This window comes from Rana temporaria, chromosome 5, assembly GCF_905171775.1.
Source record: "Rana temporaria chromosome 5, aRanTem1.1, whole genome shotgun sequence".
In the NCBI taxonomy this organism is placed as follows: domain Eukaryota; kingdom Metazoa; phylum Chordata; class Amphibia; order Anura; family Ranidae; genus Rana; species Rana temporaria.
In genome coordinates, this window is record NC_053493.1 from 264699990 (window position 1) to 264722632 (window position 22643).

A 22643-nucleotide genomic window follows, 5' to 3' on the forward strand; every position below is an offset into this window, starting at 1 on the left:
TATATATATATATATATATATATATATATATATATATATATATATATGTGTGTAGGCCTTTTCACTACATGGTTTTGGTAAATCTAAAGGAAATCAGACAGCAAACGTTATATAGTGTGTATGGGGTTTTAGCAAGTGGTCTTTACCCTGCATAGTTAATAACTGCCTTATTCAGGCTTATTTAGTTAGCCATGCAGGTGGTAATGAAGCACAAGGTGAGCATACAATTGGAGAACCTTGAGTCTGCTTACACCAGCTAACTGCTGCCTGACAAAGTACCAGATATTGGAAATACAGTATGCTGGTACTTTACAAGAATACGTAAGAAAATGAGAACAAAATACAAAGGATAGTTGCACCTTGACTCAAAATTACTCAAATCTAGATATTTAAAAAGGGCTTGCAGCAAACAGGCAGCCCCATCCTGTTATTAACATTGCGGTTGAAAATAGCAGTCTCTTTTAACAAACAAACTGACCACAGCTTTAATTATGTGTGTATGTATAGGTTATGTCCTTAAAACAAAAAAGAGAGGAGAAGCTCCTCTAAGTGCAGACCACAGAGACAAAATTTATTTAACCCGAAAATTAGCCACTCACATTTAAAACAATTAAAAAGGCTCATCATTAGTAAACCGGGACATATTTGGTCATCTCACAGGGAAGAAACACTACAGGACCCAATGCATACAGCTGTCATGGACGAGGAAGCCAGCCACAGATCATCCAACATTCAAGATGAGGGCTGGAACGCACTGTGGACCGTAGAGTTGGCATGATGACGTCGCTGAAAGCGGAGCTTTTTGACTGAATAACATTTTTTTCCCTGTGAGATGACCAAATATGTCCTGGTTTACTAGTGGTAAGCCTTTTTAATTGTTTTAAATGTGAGTGGCCAATTTTCTGTTTACATACACTCTGGGGTTGATTTACGAAAGGAAAACAGACTGTGCACTCTGCAAAAGCAGTTGCTCCAGAGCTTAGTAAATGAGGAAAAGCTCTGCTGAATTCCATTATCCAATCATATGCAAGCAAAAAGGCTGTTTTTTTTTTTCTTGCATGTGATTGGGTATTCTTTGCAAAGTGAAGCTTTACCTCATTTACTAAGCTCTGGAGCAACTGCACTTGCACAGTGCAACTGCACTTTGGAAAGTGCAGTCTATTTGGCTTTAGTAAATCAACCCCTTTGTCTAAATAGTCTGTACTTAGAGAAACTTCTCTTCTCTGTTTTGTTTTGTCTTGATTACCAGAGCCAGCTTCTTGCTCCATGGAATAGCTTGTCCTAGTAAATGGACTTTATGGTATTGTTATTACTGGTTTCTAAATTACTATAAAGAATTGATTGTGAGGTATGCGTATCCATTTGCGCCTACTTCTCTGTGTTTTTGAGGTTATTTCCTTGCAGTCTTGGCTTTAGTCTGCACTAATGCCGCGTACAGACGGTCGTTTTTTGTGATGAAAAAAAACGACGTTTTAAAAAACGTCATTTAAAATGATCGTGTGTGGGCAAAACGTTGTTTTATGTCTTCAAAAAAACGACCAAAAAAAAATTCGAACATGCTCTAATTTTTTGTGTTGTTTTTCAAAACGTTGTTTTTTGTTTCACAGAAATTGACCGTGTGTAGCAAAAAACGACGTTTAAAACAACGTTTTTAAACCCGCGCATGCCCAGAAGCTAGTTATGAAGTGAGCTTCAATGGAAAAAAGTGGTGAAACGTAACCTCGCTTTGCTAGAGCATTGTGAAAAAACGATGGTGTGTAGGCAACTTCGTCTTTGAAAATGATGTTTCAAAAACGTCGTTTTATTTCATGATTTAAAACGTCGTTTTATTTCATCACAAAAAACGACCATCTGTACGCGGCATAAGGGTGTTAAAGAATGATATTTCTGTGTTTCAGAGCCTATGCACCTGGCTGGCAGCCGCAATGTCTGCCAGCCACCCACGATTGCTCCTTAGAGAGCCAGAATGGGCATCTCTCAATGTAAACAAACAAATCCCCATTTTCTGTCAGAGGAGTAGAGAGAGATTGTCTGTTCCTAGTGATCAAGAACAGCGATCTCCCTGCACTCCCAATCAGTCCCCTCCCCCCACAGTTAGACACACCTCCCTAGGAAACACTTAACCCCTTGATCGCCCCCTAGTGTTAACCCCTTCCCTGCCACTGTCATGCATACAGTAATCAGTGCATTTTTATAGCCATTTGCATAAATGTCAGTGGTCCCAAAATAGTATCAAAAGTGTCTGATCTGTCCGCCACAATGTCACAGTCCTGCTAAAAAAAAAACTAATAATAAAAATGACATAAATCTATCCCCTGTTTTGTAGACGTTATAACTTTTGCGCAAACCAATTAATATACGCTTATTACTATAAAAAATATATAGCAGAATACATATTGGCCTAAACTTATGAAGACATTTTTTTTTTACATATTTTTGGGGGGATATTTATTATAGCAAAAAGTAAAACATTTTTTTTTTTTTCAAAATTGGCTATTTTTTAGCTTATAGCGCAAAAAATAAACACTGCAGAGGTGATCAAATACCACCAAAAGAAAGTTCTATTTGTGGGGAAAAAAAGGACATCACTTTTTTTTTTTTGGTACAGCGTCGCACAACCATGCAATTGTCAGTTAAAGTGGCGCAGTGTCGTATTGCAAAAAATGGCCTGATCATTAAGGGGGTAAATCCTTCCGGGGATGAAGTGGTTAATAAGTTATCGAGTTTGTGTGTTAAATCGCATTATGTGAAACCTACCTTAACCACTTCGTTACCGGGCCTATTTTGGCACTTCTCTCCTTCATGTAAAAATCACAATTTTTTTGCTAGAAAATTAATCATAACCCCCAAACATTATATATATTTTTTTTAGCAGACATCCTAGGGAATAAAATGGCGGTCATTGCAACTTTTTTTCTTGCACGGTATTTGCGCAATAATTTTTCAAACGCCTTTTTTTTAGGGTAAAAACTGTTTCATGAATTAAAAAATAACAAAACAGTAAAGTTAGCCGAATTTTTTTGTATAATGTGAAAGACGATGTTACGCCGAGTAAATAGATACCTAACATGTCACGCTTTAAAATTGCGCACACTCATGGAATGGCGCCAAACTTCGGTACTTAAAAATCTCCATAGGCGACGCTTTAAATTTTTTTACAGGTTACTATTTTTGAGTTACAGAGGAGGTCTAGTGCTAGAATTGTTGCACACGCAACGCACGCGATGATACCTCACATGTGAGGTTTGAACGGTGTTTACATATGTGGGCGGGACTTTTTTTTATTTTTACACTTTTTTTGACATTTTTTTTTTTTGATCACTTTTGTTCCTATTACAAGGAATGTACACATCCCTTGTAATAGGAATCACTGTGACAGGTCCTCTTTATGGAGAGATGTGGGGTCAATAAGACCCCACATCTCTCCTACAGGCTTACAAGCATGAAATCGGTGAAAAAAAAATCACTGATTACATGCCGACAGCCGCGATTGCGGCTTTGTTTACTTCCGGGTACCGGTAACGTCGCGCCCGTTCCTCCGACGGTCATAGAGATGACTGTGACCATCTTGTCACCAGTCATCTCTATGGTACACCAACGAGCGCCGGCCGATTCGCTCTCCGGGCCCCCGATGGCACGGGAGAGCCCGGAGAAGCACCAGATGGCGGCGGGAGGGGGGGGGACGTCCCCTCCTGCTGCCTAGAAGAACGATCGAGCGGCGGAACCGCTGCTTTGATCATTCTTCTGGTGCACAGAATCGCCCGCTGAAGACGGCGATATCTGAATGATGCCTGCAGCTGTAGGCATCATTCAGATATCACCGCACAAAGTCCAGGACGTCCATGGACGTCCTACGGATCTGAAGTGGTTAAAACAAAGCAGTTCCTGCGCTGCAGCCGCTTCCATTTTCACCCATCTTGCTTCCGGGTTTGTGGGCTCCGGGTCTGTAACTGGCCGGAGCTGCGATGACGTCACTCCTGCGCATGCGCACGGAAGCCGCCGTTCACGGCCCAGGGCTCCAAAAAGGAACAGCACCGGTGGACGTTCCTTCAGAGCGAATGCACCAGTGATGTCACTGGCTGCATGTAATGTAAATATTTCCTTACCTATAAGCATAGGCGTGCACACAGGGTGTGTCAGGTTTGCCTAGGCACACCCTAATCACCCTATGCACCTTCAGATGGCCCCTCTGCGTCTCCTCCCCTTGTCTCTTCCGGCAGTGCTTTCGACTTCCCTCCTCTCACTGCGGGTACACAGGGGAATGTTTCAGGATGGAGAGTGGGGGAAGGGGTCGGTAAATTTGTACTTATCACTCACTGTGTTCATTCATAACTGAAGCTTAGTAAACTATGTATACTGTGCTTCAGTTTGTGAATTAACAGGAAGCTGCTCAGCACAGAGCACTCCCATTCATTATGTCCAGTGCAGCTGAGGATACAGAGAAAAGGACTGGGGAATCTCTGTCCTCAGTCCTTATCTCTGTCTCAAAAGTAAGACATCAGGTGTCTGTTTAGACTCCTGATATTTCTCCAAATCCCCCAATGTGCACCGACCTCTGCCCTGACACCGATCACTGCCCTATTGACACCAATCTCTGCCCTACTGACACGTCCACTGCTCTACTGACACCATCCATGTTGTAAATATATTTTAAAATGTTGGTTTACATTTATAAGAGTGTGTATATATATATTATATACAGTATATGCATGTGTGTTTGAGCTTTGGGGTGCCACCCTAATGCAATGGGCTAAGCACGCCTATGCCCATAGGTAAATGTCAGCAGAGGAAGTTTACCTCTTTAAGTTGCCCACAAGCTTAAACTCATTGGTTTCATATACCTCTATGAACAGTTGTTATGTAAGTAAGATTGATCTGCCTGTCTTTTGTCATTGTGGTTCATTCTCCAACACTGTGCTTAATTAATTTTTTTCCCCGCTTATCTCAAAGTTTATTTACTGGTGCATGAATGTGCGTAGGGAGCTACCTGATTCCTTCCTACTATTTTTGTTGCCCCTAATTATATCTTTAATGTAATTTACAGGCTTGAGGTGACAGTAACTTAATCCAGCTACATTGCACATGAGAGATTTGAGATTTCATATCTACATACCAATGCGCAATAGGAAAATGTGTCCTGATCATAATTGTTGTAAGCACTGCGTGATCAGAGTGCCTGAGGATAGATAAAATATATATGAATGTCCCAGCGCCTTCTGAAATCTATGGTCGCCTTTATTGTACCATTGTTGTTACTGATAATCATTTTGTAAAATGTAAAAGGATATTCTAAATTGTGTTTTTAGCCCTGTTTTCCTGTTAGTTTATATTGCATATACTGTATCAAGACATCATAGAAGATAGAACAGTTCAATCAATTCTAATGATGGTCAAATTATACAGCTTTATGATTCTTTACATGCAGTTTCAACAAAGTTAAGATCCCAGTAAATGACCTTGTAGGCACATGCATGTAGGACATTCAAGTCTTTCTATACAATAAAGGGTGATCATAAAAGTGCCACTCATAATTACCAGGGAAAGAATAAAGTCATTCCATTAGATACAAACTTTAACCTTAAGAGACATAATGTAGCCAAATTGAGATGGATTGTAGCTGAACAAATGAAGGACCTTATAATTCAACACAAGCTAAAAAGATTATGGAAAGAAGTGTTTTAGATCTGTCAGTTATATATTAAGCAGCTAAAAAGAATTAAAGGAGGAATTTAGTTTAAACGTTTTATGTAAATCGTCTCTATTGATACATGACCTGCTGTGGTTCTTTGTTTCCAAGCTTCCATGTATAATGCTTGCTTAACTTGTATTGTTAATGGGTAACATTGCAACTAATTAAAGCTCCATTTCACTTTTCCATAATGGAAATTATATTTTCAAAGCAACAAATGTGTGAATTTTAACTAACAAGCCCATTTTAGACCACGCTGCACTGGGATGCCTGTTATGTCAACCCAATGGGGGATATTTACGAAAGGCAAATCCACTTTGCACTACAAGTGCAAACTGTGGGCCAGATCCACAGACGAAGTACGCCGACGTATCTACTGATACGCCGGTGTACTTTCAAATTTCCCGCGTCGTATCGTTGTTTTGAATCCTCAAAACAAGATACGACGGCTTCTGGGTTAGATCCGACAGGTGTACGTCTTCGTACACCTTCGGATCTAAGATGCAATACTTTGGCGTCTGCTGGGTGGCGTTTTTTGTGTCGGGTATGCAAATTAGCGATTTATGACGATCCACGAACGTACGCGCGGCCGTCGCATTTTCTAACGTCGTCTGTAGTTGGCTTTTTCCGGCGTATAGTTAAAGCTGGTATTTTGCGGCGTATAGGTAGACATGCCATGTTTAGTATTGGCCATCGTTCCCGCGTCGAAATTTGAAATTTTCTTCATTTTTGCGTAAGTCGTCCGTGAATAGGGATGGACGTAACTCACGTCTAAGTTAAAAAAATGATGTCCTAGCGACGTCTTTTAGCGCAATGATGCACGTCGGGAAATTTTGGGACGACGCATGCGCAGTTCATTTGGCGCGGGGACGCGCTTCATTTAAATGAAACCCGCCCCCAACCCGCCCAATTTCAAATCCGCCGACAGAAATACACTCCTGAAGGCCAGGTGGTTTTCATCCAGTCGGATGGTGGTTGGTAGAGCGTTCCATAGTCTGGGTCCTTGGACCACAAATCTTCGTTCTCCTTTGGACTTGTATTTAGCTTTGGGTATCTGGATTGGATTTTGGTTGGTGGATCGCAGAACGTGATTGGTGTTGTGGTCCATATAGTGAACTTGGCGTTGAGTTATTCACTTTACGGTCAACACTGAGGACAAGGGGGCACCCTTTACGTCTGGAGAAAAAGAGATTTCATCTCCAAATACGGAAAGGTTTCTTCACAGTAAGAGCTGTATAAAATGTGGAATAGACTCCCTGTAGAGGTGGTTCTGGCCAGCTCAGTAAAGTGCTTTAAGAAAGACCTGATTACTTTCCTAAATGTATATAATATAACTGAGTACTAACATTTATAGGTAAGTTGATCCGGGGAATATCCGATTGCCTCTCGGGGGATCAGGAAGGAATTTTTTCCCCTGCTGTAGCAAATTGGATTATGCTTTGCTGGGTTTTTTTTTGCCTTCCTCTGGATCAACTGTGGGTATAGAATTGGGTATATGTGATTGTACGATATTATTAGTATTTTATTTCTTATGGTTAAACTTGATGGACTTGTGTCTTTTTTCAATCTGACTAACTATGTAACTATGTAACAGGTTAGTAAAGAGGTCTCCAAATAACCCCCAATGTCTCTCAATGAAACACCAAGGCAGCAGACTGTAGGAGTCCTCTGGTGACTGTACCTATTAAATATATGAGCCAATATTTTATTTACTTTTTTAAACTTCAATAAATGAAGATGTCCTACAAAAGTAGCAGATAGGGGGTTAAGACAAACCATTTAACACTGACAGTGCTTACAATGGTTAGCTTTTAATTTATTTATGTAAAACTCTTCCCCTAAAATGAAAACAGGCTGTTACTTTAACTGCTTGTTGATAATGCTGTCCAATATCTTTACATAAATCTATATATATTTAACACAACATTTTTCCAACAGATTTTCCTTAACTGCTGTGCCTGAGCTCCTGAAAGAAGGTACCAACTGCTATCTCATCGGCTGTCCACGATCTCCACAGTATCCTGGCCTCCAGCCATGATCCACAGCTCAGAGACAATGACTCGATCCTTCTTCCACCATTCAGCCCGATGACCAATAGCCCATGACCAGATAGGGGAGGTGCCCATCCCGAGACAGGCCACCAACCCCTACCAACTATAACTGTTATATACATATAAATATATATATATTCCTACCACCATTCGACCTTCAGGAACCCGAGACCCCTGCCACCGACACCTGAAATAAAAAACACAGCAAAACACACACCCAGACAGCTGCATAAATGGAGGGAAGGAGGGAAATTTAGCACTGTGTGTTACCTCTCCTGCTTTCCGCGCCGGAATGCCGAGGCTCCGCCCCTCCCACTATACTACATGGACACAGCATGGGTAATCTAATTCCGCCCTGTGTACACAGCTAATACTGCACCCATTCCTAAATCACTTCCTGGTGCACATGCCTAAGCGTACCCCCCAGTAATGCGGACCCTGCGCTGAGATTCCCTTTAGCTCCGGGGCGTTCTCTGTTGCTCCACCATCCAGAGTGGAGGTGTGTTACTGGCCAGATGGAAATAAATGAAAAAAGTCTATATATTAAATGTTTGTTTTATGGGATTACCATAGCTTTATAGGTCAGAGAGAAGTTTACATTTTCATTATGGGCCAGTTTATTCTGTGATAACTTCTCCACTGCCTAAAATAAAAAAGCAATTACATGCATTGTTTTATTTGGTAATAATATCTTGCAAACATGACTTTATTTTCTGTTTAATCTACAATCTGTGACCAGTGTTTAAAAATAAGCATTTTAACAAGTATACATTTTAGTCTATTATTGTCCTATTTATCCCCAGTTCACATCAGTGCAGCTTTGAAATAGCGCTACATCAACATGATTTCAAAGCTACAGCTCAGTGTGATTTACACGTCTGATTTCATTCCAGCATGCAACTTCAATTAACAGAAGTCTATGCAACTCGCAATAAAATCAGAAAAAAGTAGTGCAGGAATCTTTTTCAAAGTCGCTGTGACATCAGTCGCACCAATTGTAACAGTTCCATTGAAAGTGGGAAATATATCTTTGAAACTTATTAAAGTTTTAGATTGTATCTCCAAAGTTAAAAATTCTCAAGTAGGTAAAAATAGAACTCCAAACAGGATACAAAGTGCCAACAATCTTGCATATCAGTGTACGTTTTTATTGAATTTATTTTTTCTTTATTTAAACTGCATAGCTAAATATTAAAAATCAGATCCTGGCCTTTGTGCAGGTTACCAGCGGACGCATTGTTTGTTTGAAAGGGTCACTACTGGATTAAAGTTGTATTGCTTGCAAAGTCAAGTCCATAACAACCACACAGGGCAATGGAAATTATACAAAGTCATTTGGCATTTTTGGAAAATGCAAATATACAGATCAGGCTTTCTGAAGGAAAACAGGTTTCTCTTGTGCTAAGTCTGGCTCGGGGTAAGATTTCAGGACCAAAAGCGGTATCCCTGTGCCAGACTCAGGATCGCCTTGCAGTGTCCACAGGCAGGGAATTACTTACCTTGTCCCTGGATCCTGCGATTCCTCCCCGCTGTGTGAGCGAGCGGCGTCCTCGCTCGATTCACACAGTGCCTGTGTGCCGCCGATCTCCATTCCCTGCAACGTTACGACGCACGGGGGCGGAGAACGGCGCCAAATAAACACAATACATACAGTATACTGTAATCTTACAGATTACAGTACTGTATGTAAAAAATACACACCCCCATTTGTCCCTAGTGGTCTTCCCAGTGCCCTACACTGTTCTTTCTCCCTGCAAACTGTAGATTGTTCATAGCAACCAAAAAGTGTCCCTTTATGTCAAAAGTGGTTTTAAAGCAGCTAGAAAACAGCGATAATAAATTATAATCACTTGCAGAATTGAGCGATAGCCATTTGTGGGGAAATTCGTCATAAAAACATAAAAGTAATGACAGCGACAATTCTGCAACTGAGCAAATTTCAGTGTTTTTGATTTGATTACATTATTGAATATTTTTTATTATAATTATATTATTATTTGTTATAATTATTTATAGTTATTTATTCAATTATAATTTTGTTTTTCAAACTTTATCATACCCGAGATGTCTACTAGACTCTTGTTTGGACAGATTTAAGTGAGTTATTTCTAAGAATTACAGGCCTACAATGTAAAACGCCAAATTTCCTTGCAAAATAATGGTACCGCTTTCAGCACCTAAAACCAGAAAGAATCATACCGCCAGGGAGGTTAACAAACCAAAGAAAAGATATTTGGTGACGTGACGTATAGACATCATTTATTTAAAGACCCAGAGTGCACATCCTAATGTAAAATCACATACTAAAAGGCTTCTGTTTGGTAAAAGTGAAGCACAGCATTGCATAAAACTGACCTATTTAAGTCTCATTTATGTTGAGATACATTGTACATCTGACACACTATTACTTTTATAGCTAAATGTGTTTTAGCGAGATATGACTTGCTAGAAGCTTTGCCCTGGAAATTGAATGCCAACCAACCACCAGCAATTTAAAACAAATTGAGTCAATCTATACTATTCGGTCATTGTGTTTATTAATGGCTTCAAACACAGAGTTAGACCTACTTGCTTTATAGAGTGATGATTACTATTTCTATGCTTCTTTTATTTTGCAGTTCTGGAACATACATACACATTAATGTGTTTTTATTATATTTCAGGTCAGCATTATTAGGATTACAGTTACATTTACGTTCAAATATTTTATGTTAACAGTTTTAAATAAGTCTTTCTAGTGCTGGGATAACATCAAAGAATACTCACATCCCACAGCCATCCTGTAAATAGGGATTGAGTTACTAAAACTGGAGAGTGCAAAATCTGGCGCCGCTCTGCATAGAAACCAATGAGCTTCTAGTTTTATTTGTGAAAACTTAAAGTGTTGTAAAGAAAAAATATAAAAATAAATTGTCTGTAAAGAAAAAAAAAATGAAGTGGTTGTAAAGGCACAAGGGGCCAGATTCACGAAGAATCGCGGTGGCGTAACGTATCGTAGATACGTTACACCGCCGCAAGTTTTCATTGCAAGTGCCTGATTCACAAAGCACTTGCGATGAAAACTACGCCGGCGGCCTCCGGCGCAAGGCGGGCCAATTCAAATGGGCGTGTGCCATTTAAATTAGGCGCGCTCCCGCGCCGGACCTGCTGCGCATGCTCCGTTTCCTAACTCCCGCCGTGCTTTGCGCGCCGTGACGTCATTTTTTCGAACGGCGACGCGCGTAGCGTACTTCCGTATTCCCGGACGTGTTACGCAAATGACGTTAAATTTTAAATTTCGACGCGGGAACGACGACCATACTTTAGACAGCAATACGATTGCTGACTAAAGTTAGGGCACCCAAAACGACGACTAACTTTGCGATGAAAAACTAGACTAGCGGCGACGTAGCGAACGCGAAAATCCGTCGGGGATCCGCCGTAACTGCTAATTTGCATACCCGATGCTGGTTTACGACGCAAACTCCACCCAGCGGCGGCCGCGGTATTGCATCCTAAGATCCGACAGTGTAAAACAATTACACCTGTCGGATCTTATGGATATCTATGCGTAACTGATTCTATGAATCAGTCGCATAGATAGAAACAGAGATACGACGGTGTATCAGGAGAAACGCCGTCGTATCTCTTTGGTGAATCTGGCCCAAGGTTTTTTACCATGCATCCCATGCATGAAGGTAAAAAACCTTCTGTGTGCAGGAGCTCCGCACCCCCCTATTACTTACCTGAGCCCTCTCTCAATCCAGCGATGTCCATGAGAGCCTTGCCTCTCCAGGGACTCACACTCTTGATGTACTCAGCCAATGAGCCAATCAGGAAACAGAGGTGGTGGAGCCAAACCCAAGCTATGTGTTGGCTACCATGCACAGTGGCATCAGATTTTGCACTCTCCAGTTTTAGTAAATCAACCCCATAGTTGTACTAGCATAATAATACTAGAATTCAGTAACGATTAACATTATTGGATATTTTTATAGGTATGTACAGCATATGCTTTATCTCCCCCTGACAACTTTAACCTCTTCCCCACCTGGCCTATTGTAAAATGACGGCCAGGCAGGAGTACTGTTGTTCTGGGAGGATCTGTCACCTGCCTGGGTTTTGCTACTGTTGATTTCAGTGAGAGAAAAAGAGGAGCACCTAGGAAATGCGGGCATTGTAGGTATAAGGGGGTCAGGGAACAGAGACACTGCCACTTTGAAACACCTGGGCAAAGGGGCAGTTGTTTTTAGGTTTGGTACTATGAAGTGACTCTCCCTATTGTATAGTGAGACTTGCTAACCATAATAGGCTAAGAAAACGGGAAAACCCATTGTTATTGGTCTATTTGGACCAGTTGAAAACTGAAAATTACTACTAGCATTGTTGCTATGCACCAGCAATATATTTTAGTAAATGGGTTGCAATACCACAATTCATAAAAAAATAGTACAGATATGTTAGATTGGACTGGATATTTTAAAGGTATACAAGATTTTTGGCCTAGTGTAAAACAAACTCCTTTGGAAAACCATGCCATATACATACTGTAGGTCAGTTTATTTTGTGTTGAGTAGTAAGTAAAGCAAAAGTAAGATGATCCCTGCACTGCAGTTTCTTCTTCAGTAGGGAGAATAGTTAGAAGCACCGTACTGACATAGATAAATCTCACTCGTGAGTCTAGAGGTCCGGAGCGCAGTGCCTCACACTACAGGTATAGAGCTAGAAGACTAAAGGAATAGGGGTGCCTAGACACACATAGTGGGAAGTGCATTTCTGTTTTTTTCATGAGGCATTCTAAACAAAAAGTTAAATTTTCGGGGTAGTGTTTAGGCACAAAATATGGAAGGGGATTTCTCTGTGTAAACAGAGAAAAACACTGCGCTAACGTGTAAAATCAATTAAATAACAGTGAAAAATTTAATATAAAAATATCTGTGAAAAGCTGCCAGTATTAATTACTAAAATACCATAGTAAACAAAGAAACAAAAAACAAGATAATACAGCGCTAATAACTTGACCTGTGAGAAATAAATATGAAATATATAACCAAAAAATATGAATGAACACAATAGGTGAATTGACGGTATGATAGTCAATATAACAAATCCATCCAAATAAATACGCGTTTCGTCGCAATACGGACGTCGCAATACGGACGTCTACGGGGATAGGCAGCCTATCCCCGTAGACGTCCGTATTGCGACGAAACGCGTAGGAGGAGCTTAGCCACAGTGACGTCATCACGTTAGAGGGAGAGACACGTGACGGACGGAGGTACGAAGCAAACGGAGGATCGAGGAAACGCCATCCTCTCCACACCATATCCCATACGCGAGTTTTACAAGTCTTTGCTGTAAGTGCACATCTGTTTCTATTAAAAACTAAATGTTTACACAGTAATGCACTATGTGGTTTCCCACCATTCTTTATTTTTATGAACACCAATTGCTAAACTGGAGCGGATTTGAATAGGATCTTGTCCCTTGGAGCTTTTCATGCTGGTGATTTATAGCAGTGTCCGGAATAGTCTTTTCAAGGAAGACTTTAAACATCCTTATGCTGTATTAGACCGTTGAAAGCCCGGTCTTTTTCTCTGGTAAGGAGATTTCATTTCCCACACATTGGGTGACTTTTCACTTCATTTCTGGTGGAGGATCTTTTCATGATTAATCATTGATGCTCACCTTAATTGGACTCAATTGCACTGATTTTTTATGGACTACCTTTTTTTTCACTTTATTTATTCATTTGGATGGATTTGTTATATTGACTATCATACCGTCAATTCACCTATTGTGTTCATTCATATTTTTTGGTTATATATTTCATATTTATTTCTCACAGGTCAAGTTATTAGCGCTGTATTATCTTGTTTTTAGTGTTTAGGCACAATTACACATTTCTTTCCAATAACATAGAATTTTTTTACATTTTGAATTCAGGTCTTTAGGATCTTTAGAATCATTAAAGAATGAAAAAAGGAAGAATACATCTAATTATATTCTTTCTGTTTTTGTACTGTTAAATAAAACATGTCATCATAAAGAAAAATGTAAATGTCACAACCCCAATCGCGTCCTGCGATCCACCAACCTCCAGATACCCAAAGCCAGATACAAGTCCAAAGGAGAACGAAGATTTGGAATCCAAGGACCTAGACTATGGAACGCTGTACCAACCAGCATCTGGTTGGAGGTGAATCACCAGGCCTTCAGAAAAAAATTCAAAACCCATCTTTTCTGAGGGCAAAAGTACAGTAAGGAAAGGATACTAAGCGCCCAGAGGCGATTCAGTTCGCATGTGTTGCGCTATATAAGTTTCTCACTCACTCATTCACTAAAGATGTTGCACTAAATCACAAAAGTGTATCATTCTCATAAACGATAAATAGGCTGTAAATGCTAATAAGTTTCTATGAACATTTAATAAAATAATTAAATAGATTTAAGATGTATTACGTTATTGGCAATTTTTTTTATTTAAAAACACTATTTAGGGCAATAATGCTGTTTACAAAGTAGGGCAATATATTGTATATTCCCAATAATAATATTTACACTGTATTAAAACTCAAGAACTTTTTTAGATTAAACTGGCAGTCAAAAATACAATTGCAGTCAATGTTTGTAACATGTCTATTTGTATATGACTAGAAATTATGATTTAATTTTCCATCTTTTTTCATACATTTATTTTAATAAGCCACCCATTTTATGTTTCATTTTTAATGTAATGACATTCTATTTAGTACTACATGCAGTGCAATACATAAAACATGACTGATGAGATTTTTATTATATATATATATATATATATATATATATATATATATATATATATATATATACACAGACTGAGAGCTATAAACGTGATGGGGAATTATTAAAATTGATCAGAAACCATTACAGCTATATGCATATCATTTTGTGGCAGTTGATTTAAGGCAGACCTAAACCGTGTTTTAAACTTAATGGGCCAGATCCACGAAGCGCGGCGCTTCTCTCCGTCCAGCGTAGTGTATCTCAGATACACTACGCCGCCGTAACTTACTTTTTTTTTTTGCATCCTCAAAGATTTCCCGCCGTAAGTTACGGCGGCGTAGTGTAACTTAGGGGGCGTAAGGGCGCGCAATTCAAATGTATGTAATGGGTGACGTGTTTTATGTTAATACGTCGTGACCCGACGTAAATTACGTTTTTTTAACGGTGCATGCGCCGTCCGTGGGGGTATCCCAGTGCGCATGCTCGAAATTAAACCGGAACAAGCCAATGCTTACAAGGGTGACGTCATTCTGCGCAAAGCCCTATTAGCGAACGACGAAACATTTTCAAAATTCGACACGGGAACGACGGCCATACTTAACATAGGATACGCCTCATATAGCAGGGGTAACTATACGCCGGAAAAAGCCGAACGCAAACGACGTAAAAAAATGCGCCGGCCGGACGTACGTTCGTGGATCGCCGTATCTAGCTAATTTGCATAATCTACGCGGAATTCGACGGAAACGCCACCTAGCGGCCAGCGTAAATATGCACCTACGATCCGACAGCGTACTAAGAAGTACGCCTGTCGGATTGAGCCCAGATTCAGTCGTATCTTGTTTTGTGGATACAAAACAAAGATACAACGGGGGAACTTTGAAATTACGCGGTGTATCCATAGATACGCCGGCGTAATTCGTTTGAGGATCTGGCCCAATGTATTTTACGTCCCTTCTACCCTATGCAGTCCTATAACTAAAATTGTTAAGAAAACTTATACATATACATATATCTATAAGCACCTTTGAGCTTTCTAAAACTGCCCAATCACAGCCGTAGGGAAAGATCCATTTTCAGGGCGATCCATTGATTGGCAGGCAGTGCCTGAATATCACCTTTTGATTAGGACCCTGTATCCTGATGCCTTTTGCTCTTTTTCGGTCAGGTGAAAGTGACACTGATCTGCTGACAGATTAATATGATGAGCATTTTGTTAGTAGTTATAGAACAGCAGTGGTGATAAAAGGATAGCTTATACTTAGCTTAGACTCTCTATGAATAGTAAACCATTTGGTTTTTAAGTAATTTAAGTCTCTTTATTGGCTGACTCAAGTTTTTAAAGATGCAAGATTTAAAAATATTGTTATGTAGGGATGAGCCTGATTTTTTAGTCGAACGTAAGTTAATCTCGAACATCAGGTGTTTACCCGTTCGCCAAATACCAAACATTATGGGGAGTTTGCGGGAAATTTAAGCGCCCGCGGAACACCCCATAACGAATGGCGAGACCGTCAATGCATTGTGAGATCGCAGTGCATTGACGGCTGCTGATTGGCCAAAGCATGCACCTCACCAGCATGATTTGGCCAGCCACAGCACGCTCTGCTGTGAGAGCCATAATTGGCCAAAGGCAGGCTGACTTTGGCCAATCATGGCTCAGGAGGCTGAGTCCACACCTCACACTATGTAAGGCTGTTTATATTGTTTTATGAATGAGAGCATCAAAATGACATTTGTAAAGGAAAAAAAATAATTAAAAATTGCTTGAGGCTGTAATGTATTGCCAGATCCCAGCAATATAGATAAAAATCATTGAAAAAAAATGGCATGGGTCCCACCCAGTCCATTACCAGGCCCTTTGGGTCTGGTATGAATATTAAGGGGAACCCTGCATAACAATAAAAAATGTATATTGCGTGAAGGGTCCCCCCAAAACCCATACCGGGCCCTTCAGGGATGAGAGAGCGCCCCGGCTTCTGAACTGTACCAGGCCACATGCCCTCAACATGGGGAGGGTGCTTTGGGGTCGTCCCAAAAGCAGCTTGTCCCCATGTTGATAGGGAGAAGGTCCTCATCCCCACAACCCTTGCCTGGTGGTTGTGGGGGTCTACGGGCAGGTGGCTTATCAGAATCTGGAAGCCCCCTTTAACAAGGGGACCCCCAGATCCCAGCCCCTCCTTTGTAAATGGGTATCGGGTACATTGTACCCCTACACATTCACTAACAAAGAGTCAAAATTGTAAAAATGACAGGAGAGGGGGTGTTCTCTTATCCCCCCCTTTTCCTGTGGCCTGCCAGGTTGCGTGCTTGGATAAGGGTCTGGTATATGGATTTTGGGGGCACCCCATGCCATTTTTTTCAAAATTTTGGCTCTGGGGTCCCCTTAAAATCCATTCCAGACCTCCTGAATGGCCTGGTATGGATTGGGGGGGGGGGGGGGCTACGCCATTTTTTTTATTTTGGCGCAGGGTTCCCCTTAATATACATACTAGACCTGAAGGGCCTGGTGTGGATTTTGGGGGGACCCTTAATGTTCATACCAAACCCAAAGGTTTTGCGATGGGTCATGATAATAACATAAAAATATAAGACTAAACTTTAAAAAATCTGTCCTGAAAAAAATGGTATTATACACCTGTTCACACTAAGGGTCAGATTCACATAGAACCGCGGCGGCGGAACGTATCGTAGATACGTTACACCGCCGCAATTTTTCATCGCAAGTGCCTGATTCACCAAGCACTTGCGATGAAAACTACGCCGACGGCCTCCAGCGCAAGGCGGGCCAATTCAAATGGGCGTGTGCCATTTAAATTAGGCGCGCTCCCACGCCGGACCTACCGCGCATGCTCCGTTTCCGAACTCCCGCCGTGCTTTGCGCGAAGTGACGTCATTTTTTCGAACGGCGACGCGCGTAGCGTAATTCCGTATTCCCGGACAGCTTACGCAAACGACGTTATTTTTTAAATTTCGACGCGGGAACGACGGCCATACTTTATACAGCAATACGATTGCTGTGTAAAGTTAAGGCACCAAAAAAAACGACTAACTTTGCGACGGGAAACTAGACTAGCGGCGACGTAGCGAACGCGAAAAACCATTGTGGATCGCCGTAACTCCTAATTTGCATACCCGACGCTGGTTTACGACGCAAACTCCCCCCAGCGGCGGCCGCGGTATTGCATCTTAAGATCCGACAGTGTAAAACAATTACACCTGTCGGATCTTATGGCTATCTATGCGTAACTGATTCTATGAATCAGTCGCATAGATAGAACAACAGATACGACGGCGTATCAGGAGATACGCCGTCGTATCTGCTCTGTGAATCTTGGCCTAAGTACCTGTGATTATATGTACAGTTTTACAAACATGTTAAAGTAGAAATTTTGGGTTTGGGTGATAAGGTATGTTTTTATCCTAGTCATGAAAGAGTTAAACAAATATTGGTGAGAGAAGTAATAAATGCAGCAAAAGGTATTTTTAAGGGGATTGTAGGGAACATACAGTACTGTGCAAAAGTTTTAGTCAAGTGTGAATGTAAAGTATGAATGCTTTAAAAATATATATTTTAATTGTTTTTTTTCCTATAAAAAAAAACAGTGCCGTCAGCACAGAATTGGCAGAAACCCATGGGACCCAGGTACACCCATCTACTCTCTGGAGATTTTATTGGGAAAAAGTAAGAGGGGCAACAGGATTTTTCTTGGTACCATCAGGGACATTGCACCAGATTAAAATCACATAATTGTATTGTTACAAATAACATCACAGAAAAATACCTTTCACTAAAAAAGGACATAAGAATAAAAATCCCTCTTACTGTATATGCCTGTACTACACCCACAGAAGTAGTACCAACTTGCACCAAAGAGAGGTAAATCCATAAAATAGTTATGCATATAGTCAGCCAGACTTGACATGTTTCAATTTTTGTATTTATTTTTCTTTCCTCTTCCCTAAATTTCAGATTTGTATCTGCCCAGATGCAGTTTTCTGGATTAAAGTCCCATCCATGTATTATTGATAAGACAGTAGGTATGTCAAGTACGAATATATCTGTTTTCTTATATTTTAATCCATTATTGTTTTTGTTGTATAGGTTCACCCTGTTGTAATTGTGGCTTGCTGGAATTGGTGTTTTGAGCATTCTATAGCATTTACTCATTTGTATAACTTTGTAAATTTTTTGTTGTAGAACAATGGCCATGACTAAGCACTAACAGTGTGCGAAACGCGTCGGCTGTCCCTTCTTGTGACTGTATTTTTTGGATTTGCATGTCCAGTTTTTTTCAATAAAAGACTACTTTTTTTTAAGTTTCCCTGGAGTGCGGCTGTCCATTCATCTCCATTTTTTGTATCTGCCTTGTGCATTGTCAGCACCTTGGACTCCTGAGAGGCTCCTCTAATTGTCTGCAGAGATCCACCTGGAGCGGTGATCCCTCTTTCCTCCGCTCCCTCATTATACTCCTGATGAAGAAGCGGGCTTCCATGAAGTCTGGCTGACTATACGCACGCCTCCTTTATGGATTACCATCTCTTGGTGCAAGTTGGCACTACCTCTACCTATATAATTTGTAAAAACATTATGTTATTTGTAACAATAAAATATGTGATATTCTGGTGTAATGTCCTTGATGATACCAAGAAAAATTAAGTTGCCCCTCTTACTTTTTCCCAATAAATTTGTGTTTTAGGATATAGGTACCTCTATACCAAAAAAGGGCTAAACACCCATTAATACTAAGCACTTGAATGTCTGCTGAAGTCTGGCCAGAAATGGTCTTCATGGAAGAATAGTGGCCAAAAGCAAAACCAATTGTTAGTATGCAAAAGCATCGGTTAAAAACCCGCGCATGCTCAGAATCAAGTAGACGCATGCTTGGAAGCATTGAACTTCGTTTTTTCGGCACGTCGTTGTGTTTTACGTCACTGCGTTCTGACACGATCGGTTCATTAACCGATGGTGTGTAGGCACATCAGACCATCAGTCAGCTTCATCGGATGGACTGATCGTGTGTACGCGGCCTAAGTATTAAAGCAGAGGTCCACCTAAAATGAAAAATATTAAAAGCCAGCAGCTACAAATACTGCAGCTGCTGACTTTTAATAAATGGACACTTACCTGTCCAGGGTGCCCGCGAAGACGAGCAATCACTCGTCTCTCGGCTGCCCCCGTCGCCATCCTCGGTGAGGGAATCAGGAAGTGAAGCGTTGCGGCTTCACTTCCCGGTTCCCTACTGAGCATGCGCGAGTCGTGCTGCGCGTCTTTCACTGGTCCCTGCTGTGTTCTGGGAACTTTGTGTTTCCCAGAACACAGCGGGGGGGAGTGGCTTAGATACCCACAGATTCTGCGGCTATCTATGCCCGGAAGTGGGTGTAAATACCTATATTATACAGGTATCTGAACCCCCCTCCCCCTGAAATGTGCCAAATGTGACGCCGGAGGGAGGGGAGGGTTCCGAAAAGCGGGGGATCACTTTTTGTGTGGACCTCCGCTTTAAGTGCAGCCCTTGATGTCATGTCAAGGGCCATCCTTGAGGTCCCTTATATCAGGAAAGTTTACCACTACTAGTGTAAATAGTCAAAACAACTTGAAAGAGTCTGAAGTAGTAAGAGAAGGTACCATGTAAAACTGGTTTAAAAAAATAGTAGCATACTGCAATACAGGTATATGTTTGGACAGGTTTCCATATTTTAAAGCTCTATAGCAGAGATCCTTAAACTACGGCCCTCCAGCTATTGTAGAACTACACATCCCATGAGGCATTGTAACACATTGACATTCACAGACAATACTAGGCATGATGGGAATTGTAGTTCCTTAACAACTGGAGGGCTAAGCACTAGTTTCAGTGCGAAACGTGTCAGCAGTCGGGTTTTATTTTATGTTGCTGTGATTTGTAGTGCTGTCTTTCTTTTAATAAAGGCTACAATTTTTTCAGAGTGCGGCTGTCCAGAAATGAGGATATTCATCTGGGTTCCCACCTGGAGCGACTTCTCCCTTTTCCCTTGAAGGGCCGTAATAGGCTGGTTTTTCATTCTGGAATTTTTCCACTGCAAGAAAAAAAGTGACCCATAAGTTTTTTTTTTTTTTTAGTGAGGATATCACTGTGAATTCATACTACTGAGCTACAGTAGCAGTTGAGCTAGTACTATTTATGTGATACAGTTTGCCTAAATCTATAATGGACATCATTAGTAGACATGTGCATTCGTTTTCGTCTGAATGCATTTTCGTCTGAATTTCAGGTATTTTCAGGTATTTTCGATAAAGAAAGCACAGAAAACGAAAACCGAAAGATCCGACATAAACAAATGCTTTATTTTCGTTTTTTGTTGCGGTCGAATGTGCCTAACCTTAACTCTATTAGTCCAATATTGTTCTACATAAAGAGAAAAGATTTGACATAGAGAGAAAAGATTCGACATTATAGAGACATGAAGAAGAGTCGACATAGAGAGAAAAGATTTGACATAGAGAGAAAAGATTCGACATAGAGAGACATGAAGATTCGACATAGAGAGACATGAAGATTCGACATAGAGAGACATGAAGATTCGACATAGAGAGACATGAAGATTCGACATAGAGAGACATGAAGAGTCAATTTTTTTTTTTAAAGATTCTGTCGAATCTTCTTTTTTTTTTTTCTTCTTAGAACATTCGACAGACACCATAAGCCTTCAATGACAGATTCGACCTTAATTGTGCCTAACCTTAACCCTATTAGTAAAAATATTATTCTACATAAAGAGAAAAGATTTGACATAGAGAGAAAAGATTTGACATAGAAAGAAAAGATTCGACATAGAGAGACATGAAGATTCGACATAGAGAGACATGAAGATTCGACATAGAGAGACATGAAGAGTTGACATTTTTTTTTTTTTAAAGATTCTGTAAAATTTTCTTCTTCTTCTTTTTAGAACAATCGACAGACACCATAAGCCTTCAATGACAGATTCGACCTTAATTTGGATTTTCGGACGAATGCATTTTTTTAACGAAAAACAAAATAAATAAAAACGAATTTCGGGAGTAACTAAATAAATTTATTTTTTGGACGAAAACGAAATTACGAAACAAATTATTTCAGTGTGCACATGTCTAATCATTAGACGTGAACATTTTCTCCCCTTGGTAAAGATAAATACAATACTGTTTGATTCCAATAGAACAGCCAACACTTACACTGAAAAGTTATTCCCATTCATAGCTCAACTCATCAAAAGATTTGAAGGCCATAAATAACCCATTTTACTGCACTGTGTTATTTTCCTGATTAATGGCAATTTTTACTGGAGAAGAGAAAAATCATCTTGGAACTAATGGTAAAGCCTATTGCAGTTAATGCTAATGTAGTAATAAACAGCTCTGAATAAAGTTATTATTTCAACTAATTTAAAAGCGGGAAAAAAGCACTCTGTGCTCACTAACCATTTTAATATGCACCCAGTAGCTGACCTTTCACTTGAGATCTTTAAAATTCCAAATCATCTTTCTATGTTCATAACATTATCTATGCAACCTTTAAAATTGCTAGATTGTAGGAAAGGAAGCATGAAATTCAGAGAAAATAAGTCCAAATCTGTTATGCAGTAATGGTTCAGTGAGAAAAATAGCACACAACACATTTATGGTTATTTTTAGATGTAGGGTATAATTCAGCTCTGAGGATTATGTGTCAATCTTTTATATCCAAAACAGATATAGTACAGAAATACAAAGAAACTCACATTTTTTTTCATATTATCCAAGGTTGGAAGGTAGAAATAATGAGTGACATAAGAGGAAAATATACAAGAGGATTCAGTTAGAGGTGACCGAGTAGAGTGTTAAAAAGTAGTAGGTCAACGTCTAAAAAGCGGCTCATAGGCATGCATGTGAATGTGATACACAAATCCTAACTTTGCTCATATATACCCTGTTTCGGGGTGCATGTGTGAACAAAGACTGTAGTTTCCTGAAAGATTTCAGAGCATCCTTGTGAATCTGTTCTTTACAATAGGTCACTTTATACATAATGTATATATTTTTTCAATTCTGTTTTCGATTTGGATGAGTGAAAAGAACACAGAATCACAGAACTGAAGAAAGTTATGGGTTTTTAAATTGGCACTCCATACGAGCAATGCATTATTCATTTGATTAA